Raw genomic sequence first — 14,817 nt, 5'->3', positions numbered from 1 at the left:
CCTATGGCATTATATATGGTCTATCTTTGAGAAGGATCCATGTGCTGCTGAGAAGAACGTATACCCTCTTGATGATGGTTGATATATTCTATACATGTCAGTTAAGTCTAGGTTATTGATTGTGTTATTGAGTTCTATAGGTTCTTTATTCAGCTTTTGTTTGGAGGATCTGTCCAATGGTGAGAGTGGTGTGTTGAAGTCACCCATAATTATTGTGTTGTGGTCTATTTGGTTCTTGAACTTGAGGAGAGTTTGTTTTATGAATGTTGCAGCACCATTATTTGGTGCATACAAATTGATAATTGTTATGGCTTGTTGGTGAATGGTTCCTTTTAACAGTATATAGTGTCCTTCTTTATCCCTTTTGATTAACTTAGGTTTGAAGTTGATTTTATTCGATATGAGTATGGCTACTCCTGCATGCTTCTGAGGACCATATGAATGGTATGATTTTTCCCAACCTTTCACCTTCAGCCTGTGTATGTCTTTTCCTGTCAGATGAGTCTCCTGAAGGCAGCATATTTTGGGTCTGTTTTTTTATTCCAAGTTACTAGCCTATGTTGCTTGATTGGTGAGTTTAAGCCATTAACGTTTAGGATTACTATTGATATATGGTTTGTACTTCCAGTCATGTTTATTTATTTATTTTAATTTGGCTTGTTTTTCCTCTTTGGTTATTTTTCCCGCCTTTACTGAGATACCTCCCACTGTTAGTTTTGGGTGCTGTTTTTCGTTTCCTCTTCTTGTAGTGTTTTGCTCAAAATGCTTTGCAGTGCTGGTTTTTTGGCAGCGAATTCTTTTAACTTTTGTTTATCATGAAATATTTTAATTTCATTGTCAAACCTGAAGCTTAATTTTGCTGGATACAATATTCTTGGTTGGAATCCATTATTTTTCAGTGTTTAAAATACGTTGCTCCAGGATCTTCTCACTTTTAACGTCTGTGATGAAAAATCAGCTGTCAATCTAATCGGTTTACCCCTGAATGTAATCTGCCTCCTTTCTCTTGTAGCTTTTAATATTCTTTCCTTGTTCTGTATGTTGGATATCTTCATAATAATGTGTCTTGGAGATGGTCTATTATGGTTTTGTACGTTTGGGGTCCTGTAGGCTTCCAGAATTTGGCAGTCCATTCCATCTTTCATTTCTGGAAAGTTTTCTAAGATAATTTCATTCAGTAGGTTGTTCATTCCTTTGGTTTGGACCTCTATACCTTCTTCTATCCCAATGACTCTTAAGTTTGATTTCTTTATGACATCCCATATCTCTTGGATGTTTTGCTCATGGTTTCTTACCAGCCTTTCTGCATTGGCTATAGTCTTTTTGAGTTGATAAACTTTGTCTTCATTATCTGAATTCTGACTTCTAGTTGATCTAGGCTATTTGTAATATTCTCATTTGAGTTTTTGATTTGGTTTATGGTTTCTTGCATTTCTAGGATTACTGTTTGTTTTTTTTTAGGATCTCTATCTCCTGGTAGAGTTCATGTTTTGCTATTTGAATCTGCTTATGCAATTCATTTTCAAAGTATTCTTTCATTGTTTGGACTTGCTGACTCATGACTTCTTTAAGATTCCATTCCATCTGTGTCAGGTATGCCTTGAGTTCTTTCTCTGTCCATTTTTCTGATGCCTCTAGGTTCTCCTGTAAATTTAAGTTATCCTGCATTGTTTCAATCCTTTTTTCCCTTGTTTTTTCATGGTGCTCACGTTACTTTCCAACTCTGTTTGACTGCTGTGTTTCTGTTTTTCTCCTATAAATTTGTTTTGGTTTTATAGCGCCAAGATCTCTCCTTTGTGTTGGGAGACAATGTTTAGAGATGTTGGATTTAATTGTGATTTAAGGTAAATTCATTAGTTTCATTAAAGGCCTATAGATTTTGATGCCATATAAAGAATTGAGGTTTGAACTTAGGATTTTATGTTAAGGTCGGCAATTTGATGGTATGGAGGTTAGTATATGTTAGCTTCTTTGGGGGGTTGCTCAAATGCAGGCGGATATTAACAAGAGAATAGACAGGAGTACTTCGGGGTAGTTAAGGGCTTAGGCGGACTATAGACCGACTCGTAGTATTCATCTATTTGCATTTAGTAAATTATACGTAATTGGGGTGGTCATGCTTAAGAGGAAAGATAGGGAAAAGGTAAGGAAGCAAACCAAGAAAGAGAGAGGGAGAGAAGAAAGAAAGAGAAAAAATAGAAAAGAAAAAGAAATGATAAAAAATAATAAAATACAGTAAAATAAAAATTACAATTAAAAAATTAATTTAAAAAATTAAAATTAAAAAATTAACAAAACAAAAAAAAGGCACTGTTAGGCTTCTATTTTCTTCGCTTCCAGTAGGTGGTCTTGTGCCTTTGGGGCCAAGATTTTGCCCTCTGGCTGTAGGAAACAATCCGTGTGAGGCCGCTCCCACCTCCCCCACCTGGTGTCTCTCCAAACATGTTAGCTTAGGTTTATTCCTGGTCTCTAGTCTCCTCACTTCTCCTGCCAGACAGGCCTTCCCCAGTGTGATACCTCTCCGCAGTTCAAGCTACACTCTGGGCCTGCAGTTTCCTGGATGTGGAGCGTGGCTATTGGGAACCGGCCCCTATTGTTTTAATTCCCTCCTATAGCCACTCTTCCGAGAGCTGGCGAGACAGTTTTCGTTTTCGCCACTGGTGGGAGGGGGGAGTTAAAGGTCAGGTGCCTTTACCTTTCCCCACGCCTCTATTCGCGCTCACTCTGATAATTACGCCCCCGGAAAGCCAGGGAGAGCTTTTATGCGATTTCCCCACTGTATGGGAGAAGGGCTAAATGTCACACACCTGTTCTATCGCTGAACTTGCTGAGATCTGTCGGAAACTGGCAATGGTGATGTCAGCTCTCCAAGATGGTGGCCACTGGCTTCCTCGGTGGGTTGTCCAGTGTGGAGGACAGATCTGGACTGTTTCTCTCCCCCGTCGCAAACCCAGAACTCAGCCTGGAGCACAGTGAGGGCACAGTTGGCAGGACCCCACTTAATCCACAGCACCGTTTCTCTGTGTTGCTGGCACGCCGTTTCTCAGCGCGCTGCAATCTCTGGCTGCGGGGCGGGCCGCCGATCAATCAGCCTGAATCTCCGGGCGCACAGTTCACTCACAATTGAGCCCCAGTAATTGATCCTCGTGTGATGGAAATCCTTCCTCTAGGTTTTGGTGCACCCCAATTTTGCTGGAAATTCCTAACAAGATAGCTTTTGGCTGTTCTAACTCGTTATTCACCTGTGCAGTGATGCCGTACACGGGGGTGATGCACTCTATTCGCCGCCATCTTCCCCTCCTCTCATCATCAGATTTCTTTTACAACAGTGTTTTAGGCCAGAAGAAAATGCAGTAACAGATTTAAGAAACTCAAGGAATAAAATATAAACCAACTCTAAAACGTTAATACAAAAGGCATATAACAATAGTTATGAATATGCAAGAACTCAGAGAATATTGTTGTTATTAGTCCTTCCTGAAGAATTGACTAGTGAATGAATTTCAAATAATTAGAACGATCAGACATCAAATATAACAACTGTTGGTATATATTAAAGATAGGTTGTATTAGTCAGCTTTTCATTACTGTGACAAAATACTTGAGAAAAACACAGAGGAATGATTTATTTTGGCTCATGGTTTCAAAAGTTTTAGTCCACAGTCAGCTGTCTCTATTGCTATGGGCCTTTGCTGAGGCAGAGCGTTATGATACAGAGGATGTGGAAGAGCAGAGCTGCTCATCTCATGGCAGCCAGGAAGTAGGGAGGTATAAATAGAGATCCTCCAAGTAGGCCCACCTCCTACAGTTCCAGTCACCTCCCAATAATGCCATCAAATCATGAATCTATCATTTGGATTAGTCTTTGATGAGGTCAGATCCCTCATGACACAATTACCTTCTGATAGCCCCAACTCTGAACACTGCTGCATTGGGGATCAAGCCCTTCAAAACAGGACCCTCTGAGGAACATTCCAGGTTAAAACCACAACACAGTGTCATTGTGTTGTTCAGAACTAATACGGAACGACAGTTAAAAGAGCATGATACCTAAAGGCAATGTTCTCACATAATAGTATAGCTATAAAAAAACTGAGATGAGAGAGGTAAGAACACATGAAAAATATTTCAAGGTGTTCTTTGTAATTATGTTGTTGGTGATATTATGTGTATTGTTATTCTAAACCTGTTTTGTACATAATGTGGAATAAAGTAAATGAGCAATTATGGGATATTCCGTTTACTACGGTTTGAACGTTTTTGTTTCTTAAAAATTCATATGTTGAATTCTTAACCCCTCAGGTGATGCTGTTGGGAGGTAGGGCCTTTGGAGGGGGTGGTGATTAGGTCTTGAGGGTTCTACCCTCATGGGATTAGTGCCCAAGGGAGCTCACTCATTTCTCCCACCATGTGGGGACACAGTGAGAAGGAGCCATCTGTGAACCAGTAAGTGGACCTCAGCCAACACTGAATCTACTGGCATCTTGATCTTGGACTTTCCACCCTCCAGAATTATGAGAAAAAGCTTTTTGTTATTTATAAACTACTCAGTTTGTGGTATTTGGTATTTTATTATAGCAGTCTGAATGAACTAAAATACTGTCATCTCCTGTATCTTTTGTAATTAGGAATCTAAATAAGGAGGCAAAGAGATTCAGAGGTAGTATAAAAAAGCAAAAGAAAACAAAACCATAATCCTGAATTTTAATTTTAATATTGTGATTAGGAATTTTTCCTGTAAAATTATATGTATACTTATCAATTGATAGATTTCCCAACTCTGCTACTGAAAAGTCTCAGAAACATTAACCAATTCAGTAGCACTAAGCAATAGCACCCAGATTGTGGTCTTGAAGTTATATTTCCCACTAACATAAATCAAGACATTTGGAAACATGACCAATTCCATGTCTGGGTCAAGAGGCATACAATAAGCCTAGAATATCAGATATTAAGAAAGTTAGTAAAAATTACTAAACCATGCCAAAAGGACTCAGAGGCCAACTTGAAGAGAACACTACTGGCCAAAGAAAACAGTTTGAACTAAAAAAAAAAAGTAATAACAGTTGAAACCTTACTAAGTATGTCAAAATCCATGAGTTCATGATTATTCTTTTTTTTTGGTAGTACTGGGAATTGAACCCAGGTACACTCTACCACTGAGCTATATTCCCAGTCCTTTTAATTTATTTTCTTTTAATTTTGAGACAGAGTCTCACTAAGTTGTCCAGGCTGGTCTCAAACTTGTCAATCTCCTGCCTCAACCTCTGAGTAGCAGGGATTATACACATGTGCCACCACACTTGGCTCACAATAATATTTCTGAAAATATAAAGTATTGTTTAGCTTCAGGGGATAAGGAACCAATTCATTATCTTGAGAACCGGTGAATAAGGGAAATGAACTTAGCAATATCTTGCCTTTTCTATTTGAACTTTATCACTAGATGACCGAATGATGGATGGGGAGACATGCTTTCTTATAAAAATACTCCAACTAATAAGTGTAAAAGAAATAGTAGAATTTTATTATTGCCATCTTGCAACCTTTATTGAATGAAAGGATCTAGACATCAACAATCACAAAAACAGCCAGATGTGATATGCATCCTGAGGAAAGAACACATCCAACCTATAGTTTCATCCAAAGGGATAAAACCAGTTGTGATAAAGGAGAGGTTTGGCATTAGGACTAGGCACATGGAGGGTTTCTGGAGCAGCTAGAAAATTCTGTTTCTTGATTTAAGTGCTAAGAGAATGTTTTCTGTGTAATAAGTTATTAGAGTATACATTTATTTTGTACAGCTTTCCAAATATACTTATTCATAGTGGATGTAAAGATTAAAAGGAATAAAAATCTATTAAACATAAATGATAGCTGTCACAACAAAGGGAGAATTTCAACAAGATTCTCTCATGTCTATCACTCAAGATCGAAAGTACTGAAAAGTAAGTACCAATAATATTTCCAGTATCTACAAAAAGTACTAGAGAAGAAACTATGAAAAGGCAATAAAGAACCAGGTGAAATAGTGAAATGGAAGGAAGAAAGAATAGCCTTTAAATCCTAACACAAATCCAAGGAATCTTCAGTGCATTTGGTGAGTTATTTGCTCTAAAATATGCTTATATTTTACCCAGAGGAATAAAGTTCTATAAAGCTCCCATTACTTGGAAGGTCTGGTCCCTTTGAAACTCGGGGCATAAAAACGTCCCTTCTAGAGATGTAGCCCAGGGTTCAATCCCAGCCCTTTTAAAAAAAGTGTCCAACTTTAGGGCTGGGGCATAGCTCTGTGGGAGAGTAGTAGCATATGTGCTCAACATGTGGAGGGCCCTAAGTTCAATCAGCAGCAGCAACAACAACAAATTTCCTTGGCCTATTCTAACCTCATTTATTGCCAAGGAAAGATAAGAACCTTAAATATTTAGATGGCTTGTTTAAGCATCATTGTTGGGTAAATTATCTCTAAGTGTGTGGGGGAAAAGGTGGCATTAGGATTCTGCCACCAGAATCCTAATGCCAAGCTCTATGAACATGCATTTCCTACCCCATGGTTAAGAGGAACAGATTCTAACCTGCAAAATGTATGCTCTGAAAAGGAGTCTGCTTCCTCCCTCTTGTCTGCTTTTTGAGCTTATCCTGCCCATCACTCCAAGTGGCAAGTGACCTAGTTAGCTGAACTCCTTACATCAGACCATCCAGATTAGTCACTGTTCATTCTACTCCACCCCTCTTTTTTTTCTGCCTTTTTCTCTTTCAGCAAATCCTATTCCCTTTCCTTTTCTTTCATTATTACCCACTTTCCTTTGTCTAATTTTTCTTCTCTTTCATTGTAAGAGTAGAAAATATTTGCTACTTAGGAAATGGAATGATTCAAAATAAAGATGTTCTGCCAATGTACTAAAGAAGATCCATAGAAGAAAAATACATAAATGGTGCAGAAACAACTCCCTTCTTGAGTCAATGTGTAAATTTCAAAATTGAAAACACATTTATCAAAGTTTAGAATAATGAATAAAACTCATTTGTTAAATCACCATCAAATTTCAGATTACCATAAATTTTCACATATTTATGAAGTCTTTTGGGATCTGTCAAAAATATCACCATAGTGATTTCCCCCCTCCCCCATCTATTGCTATTACAGTTTTTGTTTTCTATGAAAGCACTTCCCACCATATGCCAGATAACTCACTCCATCACTGAGTAAAGGTACTGATGGGTTAATAACCCGCCAGTGGGACCAGCAAAGTAGTCTGCTGGGATGATGAAGGTGAGAATTTCCAAGAAAGGCTTCACTTTTATATGCAAGATATGGAAGCAGAGGTAGACTCCCACATTTGGTCACAGTTGTATGAGGATCCAGTGTCAGTCCCATGACATACTTTTTACAATTACAAACAGAAAACCTGAAGGACAAAGTTCAACAAACTGAGAATAATGAAGTAGAAAACTGAAAAGAGCCCGAGTTCCTGGTGACATGCTTAAATTACTAGATCAATTTCTTTTGGGACTTAACCTCCATGTGACATAATAAATGTTTCATTGCTTAAGATATTTTTAGTTGTACGTTCTGTGACTTGTAACTGGAAACATCCTAACAATACATATCCTAGTAATACAGGTAGAATTATTGACTGTTGATAGGTCATAGCAGGGGATGAAAAGTAACTGAAATGTACTAAATAATAATTATTATTCTTTTCATCTAATTTTAGAGACTTAGAGTGTGGGCAAAAATATATCTAATTTCAAGTAGATAGATATACTTAATAGGCAAAATGTGATTAATCACATTAGCAAAAATTAGAAATATATTAAGAGAATTATTTATACATTTCACTTCCCATGACCTGTTTTGAGACATGACTAATGTAGAAATTATGATTTTGTTATAGAAACAGTTCAACAGATAGACTCTCTTGTGTCAGTTTTCTTCATAAAATAAAATATTAGGTGCATCCAGGTTATAAATTTCTTCCCAATGGCTTCTTACATTTTCTTGGACATTGCACTCCTATGATCAACACCAACATCCTAGAAATATAAGGAGAGAAAATCCATATAACAACTCTAAGATATGCTTGTATCTAGCCAGATATAGAATACAAAGTGACATAAAACTGGAAATAAAGGCTAAACTTAAAAAAAAAAGGAAAGGAAAAGGAAGAGAGAGGGAACATATAAGAAAATGTGAAACTTGTATTTATCTGCATCTACCAAGCTCCCCCCATCCCTCTTAAAAAATATTTATTTCCAAAACCATGTGAGTGAAAGTAAATTGAAGAATTTTCTGGATAGAATGTGACCATTTGGGATACTCTGACGTACATGAACAGGAACTGAAAACTAGAAGAAAAAATTCCTATTTTGTAACTAAATTGAAGATCTCCTGAATCATACATAAATATTTTTCATTTTCAATAAATGTCAATAAAGACAGTTAAAGAATGTAAATTAAATGGATATCTGTTATTTTTAGCTTTATCTGAAAGAAAAAAAACTTTACAAAATGATTCACCTTCTGTCTATATAAATCTCTTTAACAGAAATTTCCCCAGTGTAAAAAACAAAACAAAAAACATAAAAAAAACAAAACCACAAGCAGCAGCAGCATAGATTATGCAGAATGGCTGATTAAGAAAAATCCTTCCTAAGGGTGTGCTGGTTGCAAAGAAAATTTGGCAGAAGCTCCATAAGAATTAAATGAGGTGAAAGAGCAGGATTGGATGGTGTCCAGGCAAGGAATAAACGAGGATTCTAATGCTGGAAAAATGTATTTATAGTGCAATCTTAAACTTACTTCAATTTAATCCTATTTCTTTCTCTTGTTTTTAAATTTTGAAAACTTAACAGATAACTAATGACCAATATTCTGTATCCTAATTCTTTAAATGTATTCGTTCAAAGCTGTAACTATTAAACCTTTCGGTTTTTTCAGATTGACAAATTATACCTTTCTATTCTCATTGATACCATATTTTTAGCCACTAGTCACCAATTACTTGTCACTTGAATTTTTCCCCATTACTAAGTAGTCAGAAGACTGCCTTATCATAGATATAGACTCCTAGGCCACATATGAGACCCACTGAATAAAAATGTTTAGAGATAGAACTCCTGTCCAAAACAAAATTTGAACTACTGCTTTAAAGAATTCTCCATCTCTCAATTTACAGAAGTTACCAATTATTATTATTATTATTATTATTATTATTATTTTACCAAGGGCTCTAGCAATTTATTATATAGGATATCTATCTATCTATCTAGATAGATGTATATACATATATATAGATAGATAGATAGATGTGAGTGTTATATGTGATTTATATAATATATTACCATACATGTTACATATATTCCATATGTATATATTTTTCAGTACTGGGGATTGAGCCCAGGATATTCTACCATGCAGCTACATCTCCAGGGTTTTTTTTTTTTTTTTTGAAGACAGGGTTTCACTGAGTTCCCCAGGCTAGCCTCAACATTGTGAACCTTGTCTCACATTCCTGAGTAGCTGGGATTACAGGCACATACCACCATTCACAACTTTATATTACTTGTTTCTTAATAAATCATACTTATTTTACTCCTCCTCAATATTATTCATTCATGCTGAAAAATTATGTTAGTTTTAATATGACTTAGTTGTTATTAAAATTAGACAATTACTACATAATAAGTCAATACTAAAACATTTCCTAAATGAAATATGCTAAGAAAAACATGATTCAACATGTCAACGTCTATTTTCATTCTTTTATTCTTTCCTTTTATTTAGAAGACTTGGCAGTCTATTATTGGTTGTGTTTGTTTGTTTAGGAAGAAATGATGACATACAGCCTCTGTAATCTGTATGGCATTAGCCAGTACCATTGCAGTTATAGATTAAATCTTTATGAAAGGACATAAAAATAGTAGAACTTTTCCTATTTTGTTCCAACTCATTTAATTAAATGTTTTATCTAGAAACCAAGTGAAAGCTCCTAAACAATTTCTGACATGAACTGGATTTTTCTTCTGATTCATAATGACTGATTATAACCCTACAGCAGTTATAGAAAATTAATTAGTTATAAAGAACAAGAACTCTAGAAATAAAAATGCAGAGGCTGAAAATTGAATTGTCATCTTTTTATACTGCATGAATATAGTCTGACAAAACTAAAGAAATTAGGTCACTAAAATAATATTTTAAGAGTATCTTTATTATACATGGTTTTCTCATCAATATCTATAATTCATATTACAATATGAATTATATTAACCTGCACATATAATGTTTTATTTCTGATTACAAGTTTGCCCAAACTGCTACATGTTGTCAAGCATGAAACTTCTAAAAGTTCAAAGTTTAGTCCATGGTCCTCATACTTTTGAATTACTTGGGGACTCAATCTCTGGAGAACATATCCTAGGAATCTGTACTTTGCTGAACATTTATTACTGCACACTGCTGCCAGCATTCTGACAAGGATGCCAAGGTCTTCACTAGCTAGGAGATGCAGATGCTCCAAGATGCCATATTTCATCCTTTCTTGGAATTTATTAGAGTCAACAGTTAGGATCCATAAGCACAAGTGAACAACTGCTTTAAAGAGGGGATGGATTCTATCCTTTTAAAACCATCTCTTTGGTGTAGAAATGTATGAGCTAGTGACAGTATCCACTCACAATTGTTTTACATCATTCTGGAAAATTTAGTGAATATTCCAGCAATTACCATATTGAATCATTGATGGACAAATTTTTATGTTTTCTAATGGAGATAAAGAAAGCAAGCCTGTAATAATACCCCAGAAGACTCTGAACAGAAGATTCTGCAGGTTCCCTGTTTATGTAGATTTTTAAAAATTTAGTTTTAATCACTATAGTTTATCTCCTAGAAAAAGGTACATGAATTTCAGTATAGCTTAAAAACAATAAACAGCAAGAATGAATTTCTTATGGGAAGGAAGCAACTATACATGATGGTGTCAATGGACCCCAGAGCCTCCCTAAAGCTGACTACATTTTCGATTCTTTTGTAAGGGTCTGGCGAATGTCGGAGGAAGAGACCACCAAGAAACCGGCTCATGCAACAGCAAAAGGAGATTATTGAGGATCCAATCCAGCGCGCTGGGGCTCCGTGCTCACTCAACAAGGGAGAGCAGCCCAGAGCCCCGAGCAGGGGTTGAACAGTGCTTAACTACACTTTTTGGGGAGGGCGGGGACTTTACATACATCACAGTCTCCTTTAACAAATCATCATACACCGCGGGAAAATCAAACAACAATTCTTAAACACGATTAGTACATTCATTGGCAGGAACAGGTTGGGCGGGAGTGATAGGTCAGTTCTAAAGCGGGGTACACATTCAAACTGATTGGTTTAGGTCCTGTGATGCCTACGTGCCAAGCCACACAGGGTCCTAGGTTATTAAACAACCAGATGGTCAGGGGCAATATTTACTGGGCAGTTCCGGGTATTGTCCTAACAGCTACAGGAATTTCAGGTTTTGTGTGTAGCATAGGAACTTAACAAAACCTGGTCTTTTACTTTTTAACTCAGGCCTTGCAGCTTAGAAACTTTACAATGCCCGGTCTTTTACACTTTAACTTCAATTTCTTTTACACTTACACTTTCTTCCTGTATTTCTCCTCCTCCTAAGTGTCTTTTTTTATGTCATTGCCATTGTCAACACAAAGCTTAGACATATTGCACACCTATTAACACCTCTGATATTCTGGCTTAAGCACTCTGTAACTCTTTATATAGGTGAAATTTGACTTCAAAATCTTTATTAAAGATTAAGTATAGTGTTTTTCTAAACTGTGTGCATAGGATGTTCAGAGATTTTATTTGGGAAAAATAATTATTATGGCTTAAACGTTGATGCAGTACAAACACAAGCCAAATGTTTCACCTATAATTTCTCAATACCCAAGAAAGATTATTAGTGGAAATGATACAGAACTAGAAGGGTAAAACAAGCCAATCCTTGGTTTTAAACACTGGGTTGGGAAAGTTATACTAGTTTTGTATTAGCTATCTATTGCTGCATAACAAATTAAGTCTTAGGTGGAAATGATAAACATATTTTCTCACACTTTTTGAGGGTTAGGAATCTAGGAGCAGATAAAATAGGTTGTTTTGTCTTAGGGTCTCTTACAAGGATGCAATCCATGTGTCAGCCAGGGCTGAAATCATCTCAAGGCTCTTATTGGTAAAAACCCACTTTCACATTTAGGTTTTGCACCGGGATGCCCCTCCCAGCATGTTAGCTGGCTTTCCTCAGTGCAAGAAATTGTGTGTGTGTGTGTGTGTGTGTGTGTGTGTGTGTGTGTATGAGAGAGAGAGAGAGAGAGAGAGAGAGAGAGAGAGGGAGAGAGCATATTGAAGTTGGAAGCCACAATCTTTTATAATCTAATCTTGGAAGTGACATTTAATCATTTCTTCCACATACTATTCATTAGGAGTGAGTCAATATTTCCAGCCCACACTTAAGGGGAGGGACTTATATAAGGGCATGATAACCAAGAGGTGGAGAGGATCATTGAAAGCCATCTTAGAAGCTGCCTTATAATGTTTCTTTACTGTAGGAATTTTAAAATACAGTCATGTGTCACTTAATTGGGACATGTTCTGAGAAATGTATCCTTTGGTAATTTTGTCATTGTGTGAGCATCTTAAGAGTGTATTTATACAAATCTAGATGGTAGAGCCTACTACACACCTAGGCTATATCTATATACCTTTGTTTATGCAGTATATCATTGACTAAAACATCACTCTGCATCATATGACTGTATTTAATATGTAGTTTACCATTGTAAACATCTATGGGGCATAGTGCAGTAAGTTATACTTTTCAAACTCTAATTTAAAGTCCTTCCATCTGTTTTTATGCTGCCTATTTATATATCCGCTTAGGATTTTAAGGACTTGCTGCCCAAGTTATGATTGATCCTTGGACCAGACGGTTTATTAGAAACACAGACTCTCAGGTCCCACTTTGATCCACTGATTTATAAATAATATTCCTTATCTTGGCATCTACCTTTAGATATTAATATAATTCATCTTTCTTTTGATTGGTATTCATATGACATATCTTTCCCCAATCCTTTCTTCTTAACTTGTCTAAATCCTTATATTTCAGGGTTTCTTGTAGACTGTATTTTTTTTTTTTTGGTAGATTGCATAAATATACTTAGTTGACAATGTCTGCCTTTTAATTGGGGTATTGAGGCCATTTACATTTGATGTGATTATAAATATAGTAGAATTTAAATTCAACATCTTTTAAATTGTTTTCTATTTGTCAATTTATTCTTTAACCTTTACCCCCTGTATTCTTGCTTCCTTTTAGGTCATTTTATTATTCCATTTTATCTTCACTATTAATTGATGAATTACATTGCTTTTTAAGATAGTGTAGTGTTTGGTCTAGGTTTTTATAAAATGTTTAAAACACAATTTATTTAATAGTATTATAGAAAATAAAGATTACTTCCATGCTTTTCAAAAATATATATATATTTTTTAGTTGTAGTTGAATACAATACCTTTATTTATTTATTTTTATGTGGTGCTGAAGATCTAACCCAGGGCCTCACACATGCTAGGCAAGTGCTCTACCACTGAGCCATAACCCCAGCCCAACTTCCATGCTTTTTGATATTATAAATAATGCTGTGATTAATATTTCTTTCTTTTGTTTCACCTACAATGGTGTCTTTGTTTTTAAGGGTTAATTTACAGGAGAGGGATTACTGGTCAAAATGCATGAATTTTTTAAGGATTTTGTCACGTGTTAAGTTATTCTCCTGAAATGTTGCACCAGTATATTCCCTCTCAAAAGTTTTTCTACTGGTTCTTCTCTCTGATCACAAACTAACCATGGAGCACTGTTAAGGAAACTCTCAGGACCACATCAATAGTGCCTGTAAATGTTCAGCATTCTCTTTCCCTTTCTATTGTGCCCATAAGTTCTTGTGGAGAAGGGTGCTTAAGTACAGAAAACCGTATTGGGCCTTGGCAGGTAGTAAGATGATAAGAAAGGAAAGGGAAGAAATAGGGGGAAAGGGCAGCCTTTCCTAAAACCTTGCTACCCAATATCTGGTTTCTCAGGCTGGCAGTCTTGTATCAAAGATGAAGTAAAAGCCTTTAGTATTAGTAACTCCAGGTACAAACTTTGATCAGCTCTCTTCCCTTAGATGAATTACTTTCTGTTTTCTCATTTAAAATTATTATATATCAATAATATGGGTAATAAATAGGGAAGAATATATACAGATACTAAAATGCATTTTTCTCTCCTTTTAACTTATCTGAAATAGGGATGTATCATGCACTGATGATTTTAAAGTTATTTACAACTGTGCATTGTATTGTTTTTTCTTAGTGGTTGTGGTAAGCAGAATTATAAAAATGATCCTCCAGTGACACTTCTTCTTATATGATCATCTATTCTTCAGTGACTAGAACCTATCCATGCAATGAAATCTCACTTCAATAAAGACCTATGCTATGTAGCAAAAGAGAAATTTCCTGATAGGCCTGTGGGAACCATCAGTGCCCTGAAAGGCAGTGAGTTTTTCTGGCGGGTGGGCAAAAGGGGAAGTCAGGAAGATTTATAGCAGAACAGAGATTTGAAGAGATCAGAGTCTGTGTTAGTCAGCTTTTCATCACTTTGACCAAAACACCTAATAAGAACAAATAAGAAGAAAAATTTGTTTTGGCTTATGGTTTCAAAGCATTCAGTTCATGGTTGGCTGGCTCCATTCCTTTGGGACACAGGTGAGGAAGAACATCATGGCAGAAGAGCA

Source organism: Marmota marmota, unplaced genomic scaffold (genome assembly GCF_001458135.2).
Source record: "Marmota marmota marmota unplaced genomic scaffold, marMar, whole genome shotgun sequence".
Classification (NCBI taxonomy): Eukaryota; Metazoa; Chordata; class Mammalia; order Rodentia; family Sciuridae; genus Marmota; species Marmota marmota.
The sequence above is the reverse complement of the archived record's forward strand: the minus strand, read 5'-3'. Positions refer to the sequence as shown.